General features: G+C 41.2%; 1 protein-coding gene across 11 annotated transcripts in view; it reads left to right on the top strand.

The window, feature by feature from the left end:
* The window catches only part of RBMS1 (RNA binding motif single stranded interacting protein 1), a 198191-nt gene that overhangs the window by 92089 nt on the left and 88731 nt on the right, over nucleotides 1-17371 (top strand). The gene's annotated exons all lie outside the window — the stretch shown is intronic.

Below are 17371 nucleotides of genomic sequence, written 5' to 3'. Positions count from 1 at the left end.
CACTGACTTTTTTTCCATTGTCACGTAAACTAAAGTCAGGTGTGAGGCAATCTGTACAATAAACACGTGTGGAATTGACTGCGTGACTCTGAATAGGAACAGAGAGATCCTGTCTTGCCGCTGTGTGGGAGGGGCCCCGTGGAAGGCCTCTCCCCAGGGAACCATTCTAGCAGAGGCGTTTCTGTGTGTTTGTACTCAGTGAAGTATGTAGAGTTGTTCACCTAGAGCTGGACACTGAACTCTCTAGATGTCACTGAGTGGGAAGCCATGAAAATCTCTCTCTCACATCTGAAGGAGGGTTGGTAAGAATGATCAGATCAGGGAACCAGAATTTGCTTGGATCAGCTGATGCAAAAGAGGATCTGGAGGGTGTGGCCAGAGAGTGCGCAGTTTTAGAAGCAGAGACGCCTTTTCCTGCTGCCAAGTAAAAGGACCGACTGTCATTTGGAAACGCTGCAAGGACATACCTTGTGGGGAGCAAGGGACAAGATGGCGGCTGCTTTCTGAGTGGTGCAGTCACAGCCAGGGTGCTGAGGCGTAAGTGGGTGGGGGAGCCCCAGTGCCCTGAAGACTAAGCTCAGCTGTAGAGACCATAGAGCCAATTTTCCAGGGTAGAAGGGACACCAGGGTTTCTGTATTTCAAAGATGCACCATCTTGGTTGTACCCTTGACATAGATTTTCTAAAGTGTGGTCCCAGGACCGTCTGCGTCAGAATCATTAAAAATAGGAGTCATTTGCTCTCACCACCTCAGGCATACTCAAATACTACAGGGGCCTTTTCAGGTTCCTAGGTGATACAGAAACTCACTGAGGTCTGAGGACCGCTGGGTGAACTATCCCTCACAGAAGCTCTGCCTGTTGGAATCTTTCAGTGATGAAAAATGAGCTAGCCTTTAAAGTAGTGATCTTTTAAGTCCGGGGGTGATACAGGCAGAAAATGTAAATGGGTGCCAAGTGGAGAATGACAAATTTATGAGTAACTGAGTGAAAATTGGGTCCAAAGAAAAACTGGGATGCATCTCTTAAGAATGACATCAGAAAAGCTAAGAGCACATGTCCCTTGGAACCTTGGTTGGCCGCAGTACTGGACTAGCTGGGCTGATGTATTTGAGTCATTCTGAGTTCCTGTAGGAAATTGCAAACGGTTTCAAAGGTCAGTCTGTAGATGTGCTGAGACAACTGAGATGTCAGGGCCAGTCGTAAACCTCAGGGACCAGGTGAAAATCTTTAAAAAGCTTTGTCTTTATTTTCTGTTCAATTTTTGATATGCATGTTTTCTAAGCAACTGCCCGGGGTATATATGTGTGTTAGGGGGAGGAGACGAGGTGGATCCATGGCTTGCTCTGTGTGTGTTGTTGGGGGTGGACATAGCAGGGAGGAGAGATTTCATGAGCATCTCAGAGCCCAGATCAGTTCGTGATAGAGTGGATTTCCATTTTCTTTCTTTCATTCACCCCTTTCCTCACCGTCTGTGCTGTACACATAGAGTGGGCAAGACTGCCATTGGCAGCAGAGGTGGGGAACTTCCAGGGCTCACATCATTGCAGAGACTCCCCACTAGCCTGTATAGTCAGAGGCAAGAGAAGGATTTGGACGTGCCCAGCTTCTGCACGTCCAAATACACTCCCTCTGCGTAGCCGTAGTCTACAGAACTTGCCAGGTATTGTTCCTTTTAGGAAGCAACATTTAGTAATGAAAAGCTCTTGCTAAAATTTAGAGATTTATCCGGTTTTTATTCATTCCTCCTAAGGGAGTAGGGCAAAAAGAATCATTAGTATAAGAAGAATAGTAAGAATCATGAGTGTAAAAAGAATACAGTAATCTCACTTGCCTCAGCTTTTCCCCCACCACCTCCCGACCCCATTACTGCAGCTAATGACAATGTTTTGAAATGTTTAACTTCTATATTGGCAACCATATGTAGGTCTATTGAATAGCCAGAGGGCAAAAGCAGCCAGGAAAGTCAAGAGGTGGGTTAGTCTTAGGATTTGAACCAGATAGTGAATGTCTTGTGATAAAATTTGTTAACAACAGAGACTTGTGCATTATGTGGAAAACATGCTTCTCAGTTCTTCATATGACATCCAGCTAGAAGGAACGGTGTTCCACAGAGAATAACAGTTAGCACAACGATACTAGCACAATGGAAGACAGGCCCAAGTTTTAACAAAAGCTGGGGTCAATAGGAAGAAATAATCATAGAACCTTGCAGTTTAGTGAAAAATACTGAGGAACATGTACTATAACTAGGTAGGTGAAAAGACCCACGTGGTAGGTTTGACCATAAATGAGTATTAGCCAACAACCTGATTTAGCTGCTTAGACCATTAGTCTATAGTTTTATCTACATTTAATAAAATTATAACAGATTAAGAAACGAAATTATCCTACTGCATAGATATTGAAAGTTTCAGTCCAAAAGTTCACCTCTAAGTTGAAATTTTAAAAATCAGAACACCCTTTTTTCAGAGAAACATTGTAACTGGTAGGTTGGTTCCTAGGTTTGCCAATTGCAATGTTGTTAGTCGTTGTTAGAGTCCCAGGTTAGCCCCAGAGCCCGTAGTCTTCTAGTGGAATTCTGGAACTGAGTGCCAGCTTCAGTTCTGAGTCTCTTATGAGCAACAGGCTGGCATACGGTACATTAGGTAGAGGAAGAAAACACCCTTCTCTCTTCTAATAATGATAGTGGAAAATGTAAATTGGATGGCCTTTTGCACCCTCCCTCCTCTCTCTCTGAAGGTCGAGAATAACAAAAGTTAGGCACCTCTAATGGAACATATGCACATCTTTAAATTCCCTTGCTGATGCTCATTTCCATTGTCCTAGGTGATGAGTATTTTACATCATATCCTGGAAGTCGGGGGATTTTAAGGAGGGGTCCTAAACCCAAAGCCCCTCTAGTTGGGATTTTAAGTGGTGATACTAACCCAAGTGAAAACATTCACGGAAAATGAAAGATTTGATCAGGCCAGCCTTTCAGGGAGGCTTTCCTGGGGAATAAGCTCCCCCCAGTTTTCTTTGCCTTTTGCAGTATCTTCCGCTTTGGAACCCACAGGGTCATTTTCATTTGCTCCATTTTTTTCTTTAACTCCGAGTAAGAGGAGGGGAATTGCGAAGCTACTTACCTGTGTAAGTCAATTTTAAGATTAGTACTAGCAGTGCCTGCACTAGGCAGAGGCCTTGTGTTCGTCTGGATACAAAGTTTCCAGACGGACATTGAGAAAGATGAACTTGGGCAGCTGACAGTTACAAAGTGCCTCCTACAAGCGTGGCATTTTACTGAGGGCTCAACAGTAATTAGCCTGTGCAATCTTCACAACAACTCTATGAGCTAGGGGTATCACCCTCACTTTACAGATGAAGAGATGAGACAGAGAGATGTTAAATAATTTGCCCAAAGTCATAGCGAGTGAGTGGCAGTGGTGGCATCTGACTTCGGGCAGTGTGATTTCAGAATCCATCCTTTCAGCCCTACTTGCTATACTGATATCCTCAGAAGTTGTTTAGGTCAAAGAAGTTGTTTGGATATTGACATTTGTTTGGAGGTTTAAAGCAGTGACATGGGGTGGGAGGGTAATAGTTACTATTAAAGATTTAAATTTGAGTAAGAGAAGGGGAGACTAGACTTGTTGTAAGTTGTAGCAATTGGAAATGTCTTAGAAATAATTTGGGGCCTCTGCTGTCTTGTAATGATCCCCCACCTTCACCCCCAATCTCTGTGCCAGAGAGAAAAATCTTACTTTGTATATGGAGCTGGACAAGATGCGCCTTAAGTTTGTTCTGGATCTTACTATGCTTAAAGAATTCATGGGTATTATAACTTAGTGGGTGCTTATGTAAAATAATTTTCTATACATATGTTGATTACATCGCTCAGATTTTCAAAAGTGAGATCAGGAGAGTCAAAAATTGGCCTTTAGAAAAAGCTACTGTGGTGGGTTGAATAGTGTCTGCCCAAATACATGTCTAATGAGAACTTCAGAATGTGACTTAATTCGGAAATAAAATCTTTGCAGACCTAATTAGTTAAGGGTCTTGAGATGAAATCAAAGTGGATTTAGGGTGGGCCTTAAGTCCAATAACTGGTACCCTAATAAGCGATTGGATGGGGCCCAGACGGAGACATGGCCATGCGAGGATAGAGGCAGAGGTGGGTTGGACTTGGAATCTGAGGCAAGGCGTGGCAGGGCACCCAAAACGAGAAGAGGCAAGGAAGGAAGGAGTCTCTCCCAGAGCCTCCAGAGGGAGCACGGCCCTGCTAACACCTTAACTTCCAACGTGTGGCCTCCGGAACTGTGAGAGAATACATTTCTGTTGTGGTAAGCCGTTCGGTTTGTAACTGTTTATTTCCGCAGCCCTAGGAACCTAATACAGCCAACAATTTTCTACTTTTTCTCCATTTATATTTTAACTTTGGTATAGCTTCATGCACATACATAATGTCATTACTGTACACACTGTAAATTTTAGATTTCCTGACAGAGACTAATCACATTTATTTTGCATTTGGATGGCTATACTTACATTTGACTTTTTTTTTTTTAAAGAGATGAGGTGAATTTTATGGAGTAGCATTTTTTCTTTTTTCTTTAAAGCCATGCTGGAGTTGGGAGTGGGTGGGTTTGTGATTCATCTGAAAGAATTTTATCAGTCCACTCAGATGACTCCATTAAGAAGTTAGCCCTCTAAGTAACTCTCTGTCTTATGCTTCTCTAAGGTTAAAAATCAATGAAAAAGATTGGAGTGAAGGTGTCATTTTTCAATTGAGAGTTTAATAAAGTGAATCCTGGCAAGAATGAATAACAACTGCCTGACCAGATGTGGCCATTACCACAGGCAGGAAGATCCCGAAGTGATTAGATCTTCTTGAAGGTTTATAGTAATTCTGATTAATCAGTTTTGAAAAGACAGATACCCCACCTATCTCATGGATCCAAAGGCAATAAGTTTAAGATTATTAGGACTCATACTTTTTTCTGAATTTTAATTCTCACGATCAATCATAATTTATCTAGTGTCCCTGGTGTTTTGAAGTCTAAACTAGGAATTTTAAAGTCAGAGAGTTGGGAAATCGTTCCAGAGATGCTTCCGTCTGGTGAGGAAATATAATAGATTTCCAGTGAAAAGTAGAGATCTTGTTGCAGCTAGGAAAATGATATGCATTTCTCCCTGGATGTCAAACTCCTAAAATACTTAGGCTCCACCATCATCTAGCCCTGGCTAACTTCTTTAACCCTCTTTGGCCCCAGAGCTGTTCAACATACAGCATTTTAACCACTGCATCAGTTACATGGTTTCTGATGCTTTGTGATTAACTTTAGCAACAGAAAATGAAAAGATATTCAGGGAGATTAATAGCTTCGATTTTTCTTTTTTCTTCTTGAGCAACAACTTCCTAGTCTAAACAAAAAATATTGTGAAATAATTTGAAGACTAAAAGAAAAGCCATGTCTGATTTACGTAAGTAGTAAAACCGTTTCCTAGATTCTGCTTACTGCAGAATGGAGTTCTACATCAGTTTATCTACCTCAGAAAAGATGAAGAAAGGAATGGACCTTGTCAGCCGTTGGATTGATTCTCTTCCAAGGTACCTAGGTATCCAAGGGGTGACAGCACAGCTCCTGAGGGGATGACCCAGCAGTTCAGGGCTGGCTCCGTCAGAGAAGAAAGTGAGGAAAGTCTCTGGACTTTGGGTAGCAGTAGGTACTTGGTCTGAATATGCAGTATCAATCAAGAGTAATCTGACAGGTCAGAAAAATTGTCCCTGCAAAAATGGAGACATGCTTCTCAGGTCAAAAGAAAAACAGCTCCCCAAGTATAGTGGCCAGCTGCTGGGAGCAGGGTTCACATAACTTTTTGGGCTTCTGAAGGAAACCCAGATGGTCTTAGCTAGAATATTCATTAGTATAGTCATTGTCAAGCTTTAGGATAAAAACCAACGCTGGAATACATGAAAGGAAAAGTCTTACAAATCATTGTTTTGTTTTGATTTGGTTTTGGTAAAGAAACTGAAGGTGGGCAATTCTAGTGATTCTTGGAAGGTTTCTAATCTAAACCTATTACATTGTCAGTTGACCCTGAGTGTACTTCCCTGACCAAAAGGTTACTAACTGCTACAGTTAATCAGTTTGAGTTTTGTATCTTTTTGTAGAGGGTACCAATAATGATTGTGCTATTCACCAATTTTTACTATAAATACAAAACTAGAAACGATAACATAAGAATTTTTAGGAATTTTGAATTATAAATTTAGTAGATGGTATAAGCCCCTTCCCCCTGTTTTTGATAAGCAAGAAACTAGATGTCTAGCCTAGAGATGGGCACCCAAAAAAGTCATCTAGAAATACGAGGTGAATGAACTACGAGATGTAAAAGGGGCTGCACAAAATACATACTTTTTCAATGATGCCTTAACAGGACCAGCATATAAGTTTCCCTTTTTAGTACAAGGAAAACTTGGCCTGTGTCTTCAGCCTTGCTGTAATCTTTGTAGCAAACAAGGGTTGGTATTTTTTGACAGCAGTGGTGGGAATGGAGACCTCATTGTGCCTTAAATTAGCTCTGTGACCTTGGACATATATATGCTTTGACTTCTCTGAGCCTCAGGTTTCTTGAAAAGTGAGGGGTTGGATAAGATCAGTGTTTCTCAGCATGTTAAAAGCCAAGCTCTCTTAGCCCTCTTCGATAAAAAGAAAAATACTGCCTCCACCTCCACGTCCTGGACCGATCTGTCAAGATTCTGTTATGCTTCCAGTTGAGAATTATTGGATTGTATGATCTTTGATATCTCTCTCAGTTTTAACATTTTGTGATTCTGAGCAGATCCGGGATTGGAAATCAGATGAACAAAGATTTTTATCTCATTCTGTGAGTAGCTACAGCGTGCTCCTTGTTAAAGCTGGAAAGGAACCTTTCTAAAACTCATCCTAACATACCAGGAGTACTTACTGCCTTGAGTCCTGCCTTCAGCATGGACACGGCCAGAAGCTTGCTGGGAGTGCAGAGTCATGGCCACCCAAAGGGCTCAGTGGAAATCGGCATTTTTGCAATGTGGGTGATTGATTCATTCCTCTGCACATTAGAGTTTAAGAAAGGCAGCAGACCACTGTTTTTTAACCTGCAACTGGGAATATTAGTAGGAGTTCAAATCAGTAAGTTGCTATCAGCATTTCTTTTTTAATGAAATGATGAGAAAAGATATTAGGGTACATTGCATATGGTAAAGGAAAATAACTCACAAATTTTTTGTCTCAGTTTTATATGACTGTGCCTCTTTGTATACACAGGATTGAGATCTCAGGCAACAAGTTAATTTTTTAGGTGATCTCATGCAAAAAAAAAGTTTTTTTAAAAGCCATTGTGTTTTGTACGAGACATATTGTATATCAGAGACAACTGTCTACTTACCTCCTCACACACAAGCCACACACAGATATTTACATAAAAATACACAGAGATACAGAATAAAGAGCTCTTCTTCACTCATTATCTACATTGTATCAGATGTAAGCTGCTGGATTTTATCATAAGAAACGTATGGTTAATTTTTTGATAGTAACTCAAAACTTTTTCCTGTTGATGTTTTACTTTGATTGTATACAAATCACAACACTGTCAGATAAGTTTTCAGTTTTAAAAATTATTATGGGGAAATTTCCAGTACTTGTTCAGTTTCCTGAAACTACAGATAAAGCTTTTTTCTCTAGGGGCTAATTTGTGAAACCCATAATACTATAAGTTCATTCACACTTCTCTAAAAAAATTAACTTGAATAAATTCATTTGGGTTTTTTTTTTTTTTTTTTTTGGATAATCTGACTCATAATTTTTCTAACTTTAATGTTTAGTTAATCATTTTACACTACTTTCAATAAGTATTTTTGAATGTGAAGAAAGTGTATTTTAAAATAGGTTATTTCCACCCTGAGGACTTTGCAATCTCAGCGATAACTCTTTCTGTACAAGGAGTCCTAGGAGAAGATACAAACTGTACTGTGCATGGACTTGTAAAAACAGCTGGAAGGAAATTGTCAGCACTGGTAGCTTAACTTCACTGGGTGAGGCAGGAAGTTCAGAGCATCGCAGAGGTATTCTGAACTCCCCTGATAAAGGTAATGCTGTATTTCCCTTAGGAAGTTTTCTTTCTTTTCTTTTTTTTTTTTTTCCAATTTATTTTGAACAAAAAGGAAAAGAGTTTGTTTTTGTTCCCTCCTCATAAGGCTCTGTGTTGAGGAAGAAAACTGGTATGGATCTGAAAATTTCTCAGTTGGGGCTCAGGAGGAGGAGAAAAACACCCTCTACACACCTGCATTCCGAATCCAGAAGAGTAATTTTGCACCTGAAGTTAGGCAGGATTTTATGTTGACCCTGTTCTAAGAGCTGGCTGCTTGGGATGTTTTCACTTTTCTCTTAAGGTGGTTTTGGAGCTATTACACGCTCTTTTTGTACATAAGAGATTAAACAGAATGTGAAATACAAACTTTTATACTGATTACTACACAATCAAATAAAAAGATGCAAGGCTTTTAACCAACATAAAGTCTTGATAGATCTAAATTATTAAGGTAGTTTCAGCTATAACATTTTTACCTTATGAACACTCTAGTTTCAGGAACTCTGAATATTATTTTTAAAATGTCCCTTTAAGCTTTGGCTGATGTTAGTATAGCTTATGTATTTATCGTATTTTCTCATATTTTCTATGACCAAATGAGGAGTCAGTGCCTTGGCCTAAGTGGGAGGTGGGGAAACAGGACAGCAGCGTGAGTCCTGCTGGTCTCCAGCTGCTCCATGGAATGGGAACCTAATGCTCCCATTTCTCTGGCTATTTGGCAGACAGGTAAGAGTACCTGCCCAATGGCCTGGCTGGGTTCTGTCTTGATATGCCGTAGTTCAAGATGGCAAGAAGCGTTTATTCCAGTGTTAAAATGTGAGAGTTGGTAGGGAGCTTAGAAATCACCCAGCCTCACCTGCCCGTTGCCAGGTGAGGGACTGAGCTGCCCAGAGATGACAGTCCAGTTACTGGCCAAGGCAGGATTGGAATCTAGAGATTCAGATTTTTCCATCCAGTAATGTTTCTTTTCTCTATACCTTTTCATAGAGAGGAGGGGGAAGAATTTCCCTAGTTGTACGTTCCCTACAAGCTGTCCTCTTCATTTATCATCTTTAAAATCTCTTTTCTCCCTCGGAGACTGTAATCTGTGACATCCTATCCATATTCTGTCTTGGATGTCTAGGTTATCCTCCCACCTTCCTAGTACCACTCCCCCAAGCTCCCCCACCCACAGATCACCTTGTCCTAGCATACCCTCCGAACCCACCAAGATTGGCTTTCCACTGATTTCCTGAAGAATTGATCCTTCCTCTCTTTGTATCTTTGTTGTCTCCTCCCCTGCTCTCCCCACAAGCCCGCCCCTTCCAGGGCTGCTATTCCCTTTCTTCTTAATGGTTTTCCATTAATATTCAGCTCACTCAGCTGTCTCCCCCTTCTGTGAAGCCTTCTGCAACCTTTCTGTCTCAGGCCCTTTCATTCCTGATCTTCCCTTGGTTGAATTCCTACTATTTTTAGAAACTGCACCGTACCACGCTATTATGTGTGATGCAATTAAGTGTAGATAAGGCCAGGAGCCCACGGTTAAAAGCTTTTCCTTCCTAATGAATGCGTTTTCTGGTAAGGAAGTTTTGAACCCATTGCTTAATCCCCTCTCTTCCTGTCTTTGCCCTCTAGTTTTCTGGTGAATGACTTAGGTTTAACTCCTTCAGCCTGGTATTTACATGTTGGGTTTTTAACATCCATATATAAGACTTTAGTTTTTTTAAGAGCATTTTCAGGTTTACCACAAAATTGAGGGGAAGATGCGGAGATTTCCCATGTACCCTCTGTGCCTACACATGCAGAGCCTCCTCTGTTGTCAACGTCACTCACCAGAAGGGTGTATTTTTTTTTTTTTACCGAAGGTGAACCTACACTATCAGACGCATCCTAATTACTCAAAGTGTCCTCGTTTCCCTTAGGGATCACTCTTGGTGTTGTACATTCTCTGAGTGTGGACAAATGTATAATGCCGTGTATCCACCACGATAACATCCTACGGAGTAGTTTCACTGCCCTAAAAATCTGTGCTCCACTTGTTCACCCTCCCTCCCCGCGACCCCAGGAAACCACTGATCTTTTATTGTCTCCATAGTTTGCCTTTTCCAGACTCTCATGTAACTGGAATTATACAGTCATACGGTCTTCTCAGATGGGCTTCTTTCACTGAGTAATATGCATTTATGTTTCCTCCATGTCGTTTTATGGCTTGATAACTCATCTTTTTAACTCATCTTTTAAAAAAGCACTGAATAGTATTTCCCTGCCTGCATATACCACGGTTTACTTATCTGTTCCTCTGCTGTAGGACATCTCGGTTGTTTCCAGGTTTTGGCAATTATGACTAAATGCGATACACACCCATGTGCAGGTATTTGTGTGGACATAAGTTTTCACCTCCGTTAGGTAAATACCAAGGAGCGCGCTTGCTGGATCGTATGGTAAGGGTCTGCCTGCCTTAGGATGTACTGCCCAAGTGTCTTCTGAGCGGCCAGAACGTTTGGCGTCCGCACCGGCAATGAATGCAGGAGTCTGCTGCTGCTTGTGCTCGAGGGTAGCAATTGTGGTTGGTGCTGCAGACTTTGGCTGTTTTAATAGGTGTGTAATGGTGTCTTGTTTGAACTTTTATTTCCTGATGGCGTATGACGTGAAGCTGCTTTTCACAGGCTTCTTTGGCATCTGTGTATTTCTGGTGACGTGTCTGTTAAGGTTTTTGGCCTTTTTTTTTTTTTAACTGAGTTGTCTCCTTATTGTTGAATCTTAGGTGTTCTTTGTGTATTTTGGAGAACAGTCCTGGTAAGATGTACCTTTTGCAAATATTTCCTCCCAGTCTGTGGCTTACCTTCTCATCGTCTTGATACTGTCATTTGCAGAGCAGAAGTTTTTCGTTTTAATGAACTCCAGTTTGTCGATTATTTTCTTCCTGGATCCTGTCTTCTGTGCTGTGTGTCACAGAACGTCACCATCCCCAAGGTCATCTCCTGTGTTGTCGTTTAGGAATTTTGTGGATGTGCATTGAGGCCTGTGATCCACTTTGAGTTAATTTTGGTGACGGGAGCCAGGTGGGTGCATAGATTCATGTTTTGCATGTGGAGGTCCCGTTGTTCCAGCACCATAACACTGCCTTTGCTCCTTTGTCAACTGTCCGTTGAGTATATTTATGGATGTTTCTTGTTGGTTTTTAACTCTCTCTCCTCTTAAAACTGCTGTTACACAAACTAGAAGGAAGAAACAGGACAGGAACTCAGGTGTGTCTTGGCTCAGAGTTCTCAATAGGCACTTGGGGGAATCGGTGGGGTTCTTGGGAAGACCTTTGGGGAGAACAGAACAATTGAGCTGATATGCATGCTGGAGCACAGAACCGGCTGTTTAAAAGATATTTGAATGATAAGGAATCTCGTTTCTTGGTGGGATCTTGAAGGAAAATACCTGCTTGCCCTTTCTTCTTACCCCTTTCACAACCACTACCTCCACCCAAAGAGCTTGTCCAAGTTGTTTTAACTTCTAAGGGATTTTCCCTTTCCTTTAGTTGAGTTTTGCTTCTGCAACATGGCCTCCATCCATTCAGTCACTCATGCCGTATCCAACTGATACTTATCTATTCAATGTGAATCTTAATTTTCTTTTTTTAATCTGAAGTCTAAGGAAATGATACTCTATTCATGGACTCAGGTAAAGAGATTTCTATGTAGACATTGCAGCTTACATGCAAAGATCAGCATTCTTTGGTAAGTATCTTGGGGACTATGAAGTGTGAAATCTATTGAGATTTTTTAGTTTTAGATTTTATTTGAATAGCTGACGTAAAATATGGACCCCCTTCTTTGACAGATGTAATCCAACCAAAAACATTGAATAGCCTCTTGCACACTGTCATAGTCTTAGTGGCTGCAAAGTTTGTCTCCAAACAAGGGCCAGTGGTGGTATGAGAACCAGTGTTATTAACTAGTTAGCCGTGTGATTCTAAGCTTTGCTGTCCTAACATCAAATGGGATTAAATAGTATTTGCCCATTTGCCCTTCCTCCCACATTAGGGACGAGTCTATAGGTGCTGTCTTTTCACAGCCTGATCTACCCAGAAGAACATCTGCTTCCTGTCCAGTTTCGCGTCTCTCACTAACTCACCTCCTACTCCTCGCATTGTGTACTTTCCCAGCTCCGTGTTCCAGGAACTTTATCTTTCTCAGCTACGATTCCTAGGCCTCTTTGAGCCACTCGGAAGACCCAAGGGAAATATGCTAACTGGGGTGAAATTGGTCCATTTGGATATTTTTTCCTCCCTCCTGTGTGATAATTCCCTTAAATTGTTAAGTTTCTTTTACGTCTTGAAAGCTTATTGAGAGGAACACTGTATGGAATTGGTATAGTATACGATATTTTTATGTGGTACTCAGTTCAGGCCAGGCTTGATATTATATCCTGGTGAAAGCTATGATGCCCCATCTGTTCTTAGGAGCAACTGTGGAGATCAGTTTGCTTCTGGATAAAGGAAAGAGTTAATGTGTTGAACCTTCCTGATGTGTGGGGTGATGGTGGTCTCTGTGTGTGTGTGTGTGTGTGTGTGTGTGTGTGTGTGTGTGTAGGGGATGGCAGGATGGGGCTGGGGAGTATGGATTATAACCTTGAATTACAAGGATGATAGCCTTAAGGGTAATTAAAAAGCCTGTCGTAGGTTTCTTTTCCCTTTAAAATGTATATTAGAATTCTTAGGGAAGTTACTAAATAGGGGGGAGGGGAAGAGGACAGCAACAGTGGTAAGACTGGTCAGAGCACTATTTTTTAGCCTGTTAAAAATAGGAAGGAAATAAGACAATACAATTTCTAATGACCGGTCTTTATTTTTTTATTGTCTTTGCTGAATAGAAACCTACAACACTGCGCATGATTACTCGTATATTTTAGTTCACATATGGTTAAATTTTGCGGGTTTATTTTGTAAGAGACTTCTAGACCTGCAGCTATATAGAAGAGACTACTTAGTGTGCTGCTGGGGTGGGGTGTGATGTGATGGAGAGGGAAACAGATTTAGTGTGTTTGTGTGTAGTTGTCATGTGCCTGTTGTTGATCATCCTGTCTGTTAGTGTGCGTAGGAGGTGACTGGGTCTTCCTGGCAGGATGGAGGCATCAGTGCTGTCCACACAGGAAGTCCTCCCTGATTGCTGACAAGCACTCTTTCTGCTGATGCCCACACCCACTCGTGCAGGGAGTGCAGAGAAGGCTTGCTAATACAGCCACCCCATTTATTTACCACCAGCTTAGTTTTTCTATGGATTTTGGCATGCAAATTAAGCCCAGATACCGTGTTTCCCCTGAAATGAGACCTAGCCGGACCATCAGCTCTAATGCATCTTTTGGAGCAAAAAATAATATAAGACCTGGTCTTATTTTACTATGAGACCGGGTCTTTAATATAATATGATGTAATACTCGGTCTTATATTATTTTTTTGCCCCAAAAGATGCATTAGAGCTGATTGTCCAGCTAGGTCTTATTTTTAGGGAAACAGGGTAAGTGTTACCATGAAAACTGAATGAGCTTGCTTTCCCTGCTTTTGAATAGACAGCTTGGATGGGTAGCTTGTTGATCTGACTACAAAGCAGTGAAATTAGCCCAGAGAAGGCTGAGATAGGCTGCTACGTACTACTAGGATAGTAAGCGCTGAGCTGTGGTCTTCCAGCCACATAGTTCCTTAATTAGGTTGAACTTGTATAAATTAGCTATGAACTTCATCCAAGGGAGGGAGTGGTCTTTTCAGATTCCAGGGCAGCTTAGGGGCTTTGAGAGGCAAAATGTCAAAGGACAACCAGTGATAAAAATGGAGTTTGGTAAAATGTCATCCTTTTGTAAGCTTTTGTTTTTCTTTCTTTCTTTAAGTTTACCATTTGTGCTATTAAGGCATAACTACAAAGTGTGATTGCTTTGAATTGATCAAAGTTCTGAAGTTGTCTCACAGACTTATCAGTGCGTTTCAATCTGGGAGTGAGGGATTAATCCTTCGGTGGTTACATGGAGCTTTCCTAAAATGCTGACTCTGATTTCAGCCGTAATATGCTGTAGCTTTCAAAAGTTGCAGAATTTTTTTGGTAATGAAAAGATAATAAGGTAGAATATGAAAAACAACCTTTTTAAAGCTGAGTTTTTCACACACACATACACACACACACACACACACACACACACAGTGCACTCATTAAAGACTCCTTTGACTCTTTTTCATAGCCACTGGTGGCATTGTCACATTTTAGAGAAACCTGAATTTAGTAATTAAGTTGCAGGAAGATTGGGCACAGGAAAATGAAAGACTACAAATAGGGTATTTAGGGTATAGTCAGTGTTTCGAGTGCATTTAGAGTCCTGTTGTAAGGCTCTGGCTTTGTTGTCCTGCAGACCTGCGTTCAACTCCAGCGCTGCCACCTACTAAATGCGTGACCTTGGCACCTTACACTTAAGCCCTCTTGGGACTCAGTTTCCCAATCTGCAAAATGGGAGAACAATAATGTACCTGCCTCATTGGATTAAGTACGATAATGCACATAAAGCAGTTGGCACAGTGTCTGGCATATATTACACATGCAATACTTGACAGTAATTATGACCCACACTTGTAAAATTATTAACTCATTCTGAATATTGAGTAGTAATCAGCTTTATTGTGTTCGAATTCTCTTCTTTGAACATGTATCAGGACTTAACATTTTAATTGCAACAAATTCTAAAAACTTAATCTTTAATGTAAAATTTTCTGCACCAGGAAATAAAAAAATGACAACATGGAATAATTAATTGCTTCCCTCTTGCAGATACTTTTCTCTGTCTTCAGCAAATTCTGGAAAATAGTTGATATTAGGTTAATATTTGAATCTGAATTTGTTCTGTATAGGATTCACCAGAAGCCTGTCATCCTCCTCGGGGTACACTCAGGAACCCCCTTCTCCCACCTGGGATGGGAGTCCTAGGAGGTTTCTTTCCCCTTAGGACAGACCAGAGGCAAAGCGGGGAGGGACAGCCTATGTATGCTCCCCACCTACTTTCCAGAGTTGGAAAATATTACAGTAATAAATATGGAGGCCTGTCAAAGATATACTAAATCAGCTGTGTAAATTCTGAGATGTAAATCATGGTTCTACTTCTGCTGAAAATAAATACATAAATAAAAACCAACTACCTTCATGTCCAAATATCTCCAAATAAGTCATACCCCCCAAAATGTTTCTATTAATCCAGACAAGTCCACCCCCAGCCCTCCACCTTCCGCCCCAGAGAAAAGCAGAGGTTAAGCTGATGCAGACTTGGAATGCCTCTTTGAAATGTGTGATGGTTCGTCTGCTTTGTGTTGTATAATCCCACTGAGAGGTGCATGGACCAGCTCCACAGCTTCATTCAGACTTCTCCGGGTCTTATCCCAGGTGATGACGTTTCATCCCCCAACAGCTGCACTAAACATGACCGACTGGGTTGTACCATGAAGAACAGTGTGGTTTGTGGCAGGGACAGGTTCTTGGACATGAATCAAAGATGATTTAAGAAAAAATTCCGTCTTGCCTAGCTTTGACTACAGCTACGGGCTCTTTGTGTAAATCAGAGGCTTGGGACCGGAAGGCAAATGTGTGTGTTACTTCCCAGCACCTCTGTTAACTGAAGTGAGAAGTAGGGGGTGCCTGGCTAATTTCAGGTAGCAACTAGCAGATGGATTGAGTGACTCTGGACAAGGAACACAGGCCTTTGTGTGGCATGGCTGGCTGGCTGGGGTGCGTGCCACCTGTGGCAGAGCAAAGGGCCAGGGCTTATCCTTAGTTTTACATCTAGAAAATAGATTCTTCATCCCTCAGAGAAAACCGAGGGATGAGAGGAAAGACTATGAGTTCAGCTGCTTATTAAGGGCATAAATCAAAGACATCTGATAGGTTATGATCACAGGCAGGGTTTTTCTTGGATTAAGCAGTACTCGTGTTCCCAGTTCAAGTTCAGCCTTCATTTAGGCAACGACTGTTGTTAACCCTTCTTGCTACTTTCCTTCTAAAAGAGAATCTTTTGAGGCAAAGTGCTGTTTGGACTCAGTGCGCTTAGCAAGGGCCCTGGGCAGTGAGACGAGTGTGCCCAGTACAGGAGGACATGGCTACATGTCAGCTCAGTGAGGGTCCCAGCGTGTTGGGGTACCGGGGGATTAGGATGGTCATGGCGGAAACTGGATGCAGAGCCAGGTATCTGTCGCGTTGGCTGAGATCACTGACAGGCTAAACAATGTTATACTTATTGCCAAGGGGTGTTCTTTTTGAACTTTGCAAAGTGGAATTTAATTGTGTCTTAGACATGCCTAACTTTCTTGTTTGGGGAAGTCAAAAATCAAGCTGTAAGATTTGAAACTTTTGTTGAATGTCTAGTGACTGTTTAATTTTAATTTTCAAACTATTACTCAATCTAAGTGACATCCTTGGATTAGTATATTTATTATTTAGAAGATGTGAGATGAAAAAACAACAACACACAAAACTGTCCTGATGTGAAACTGCTGAGCATTTGCTGTGAGGATACTTTGGGGTGTGCTCATTTCCATCTCAAACTGAACCATTTAACTTCCTCAGAAGTCATGTGTGTGGCATAAGAACAGAGAACTCTGGTTGCTTTTGATTGGTTAACAGAGAATTATCTGGCTTGAGTACAAATTCAGATATGCTCCATAGGTCGCTGCTGGCTGAAACGTACACTGAGCCCTCGGTTGCAGGCTTCACAAAAGTTATGTTGGTTGTTGCGAGACCTGGGCAGGTTTCCAGCTACTTCACCATTCTCACAGGGGTTACATTTCACGAGGGTAGCCAGAGCGAAAGGCAGCATGCCTGTAAATCTTACCCAGATGTCTCAGTGAAGCTGTGTGCCTGTCTTAGAACGAGGTGAAGTTTTCCTTATTTGAGCATCTTGATTAAACTCTGACTTTCTTACAGGTGAAGAGTAATCTTTTCTTTTGTTTCCAAGAGTCATCTTAATAAAATTATCAGCAACTTTCAATCAAATGTTCTTCAGAATTTGAAAGCCTTTTCAAAAGTCTGGTGATTTTCAAATTACTGTATATTAAAATGGTATTATCACATAACTTCATGCGAATTAATTTTGAGTCTCAGTAGATATGTTCCTTAAAATGTGTGAATAAATTAATGTTACATCAATTTAGTCATATTTAAAGTGCACAGGGAGAATATAGTCTACTGAGTAAAATGCTATTATTAGTTTCATGTTTGAGGGAGAGGGCTTTTTTGTAGAACGAACAGATCTTTTTTTAAGGTG

This window comes from Rhinolophus sinicus, linkage group LG01 (assembly GCF_036562045.2).
Source record: "Rhinolophus sinicus isolate RSC01 linkage group LG01, ASM3656204v1, whole genome shotgun sequence".
In the NCBI taxonomy this organism is placed as follows: Eukaryota; Metazoa; Chordata; class Mammalia; order Chiroptera; family Rhinolophidae; genus Rhinolophus; species Rhinolophus sinicus.
The sequence above is the reverse complement of the archived record's forward strand: the minus strand, read 5'-3'. Positions and strand labels throughout refer to the sequence as shown.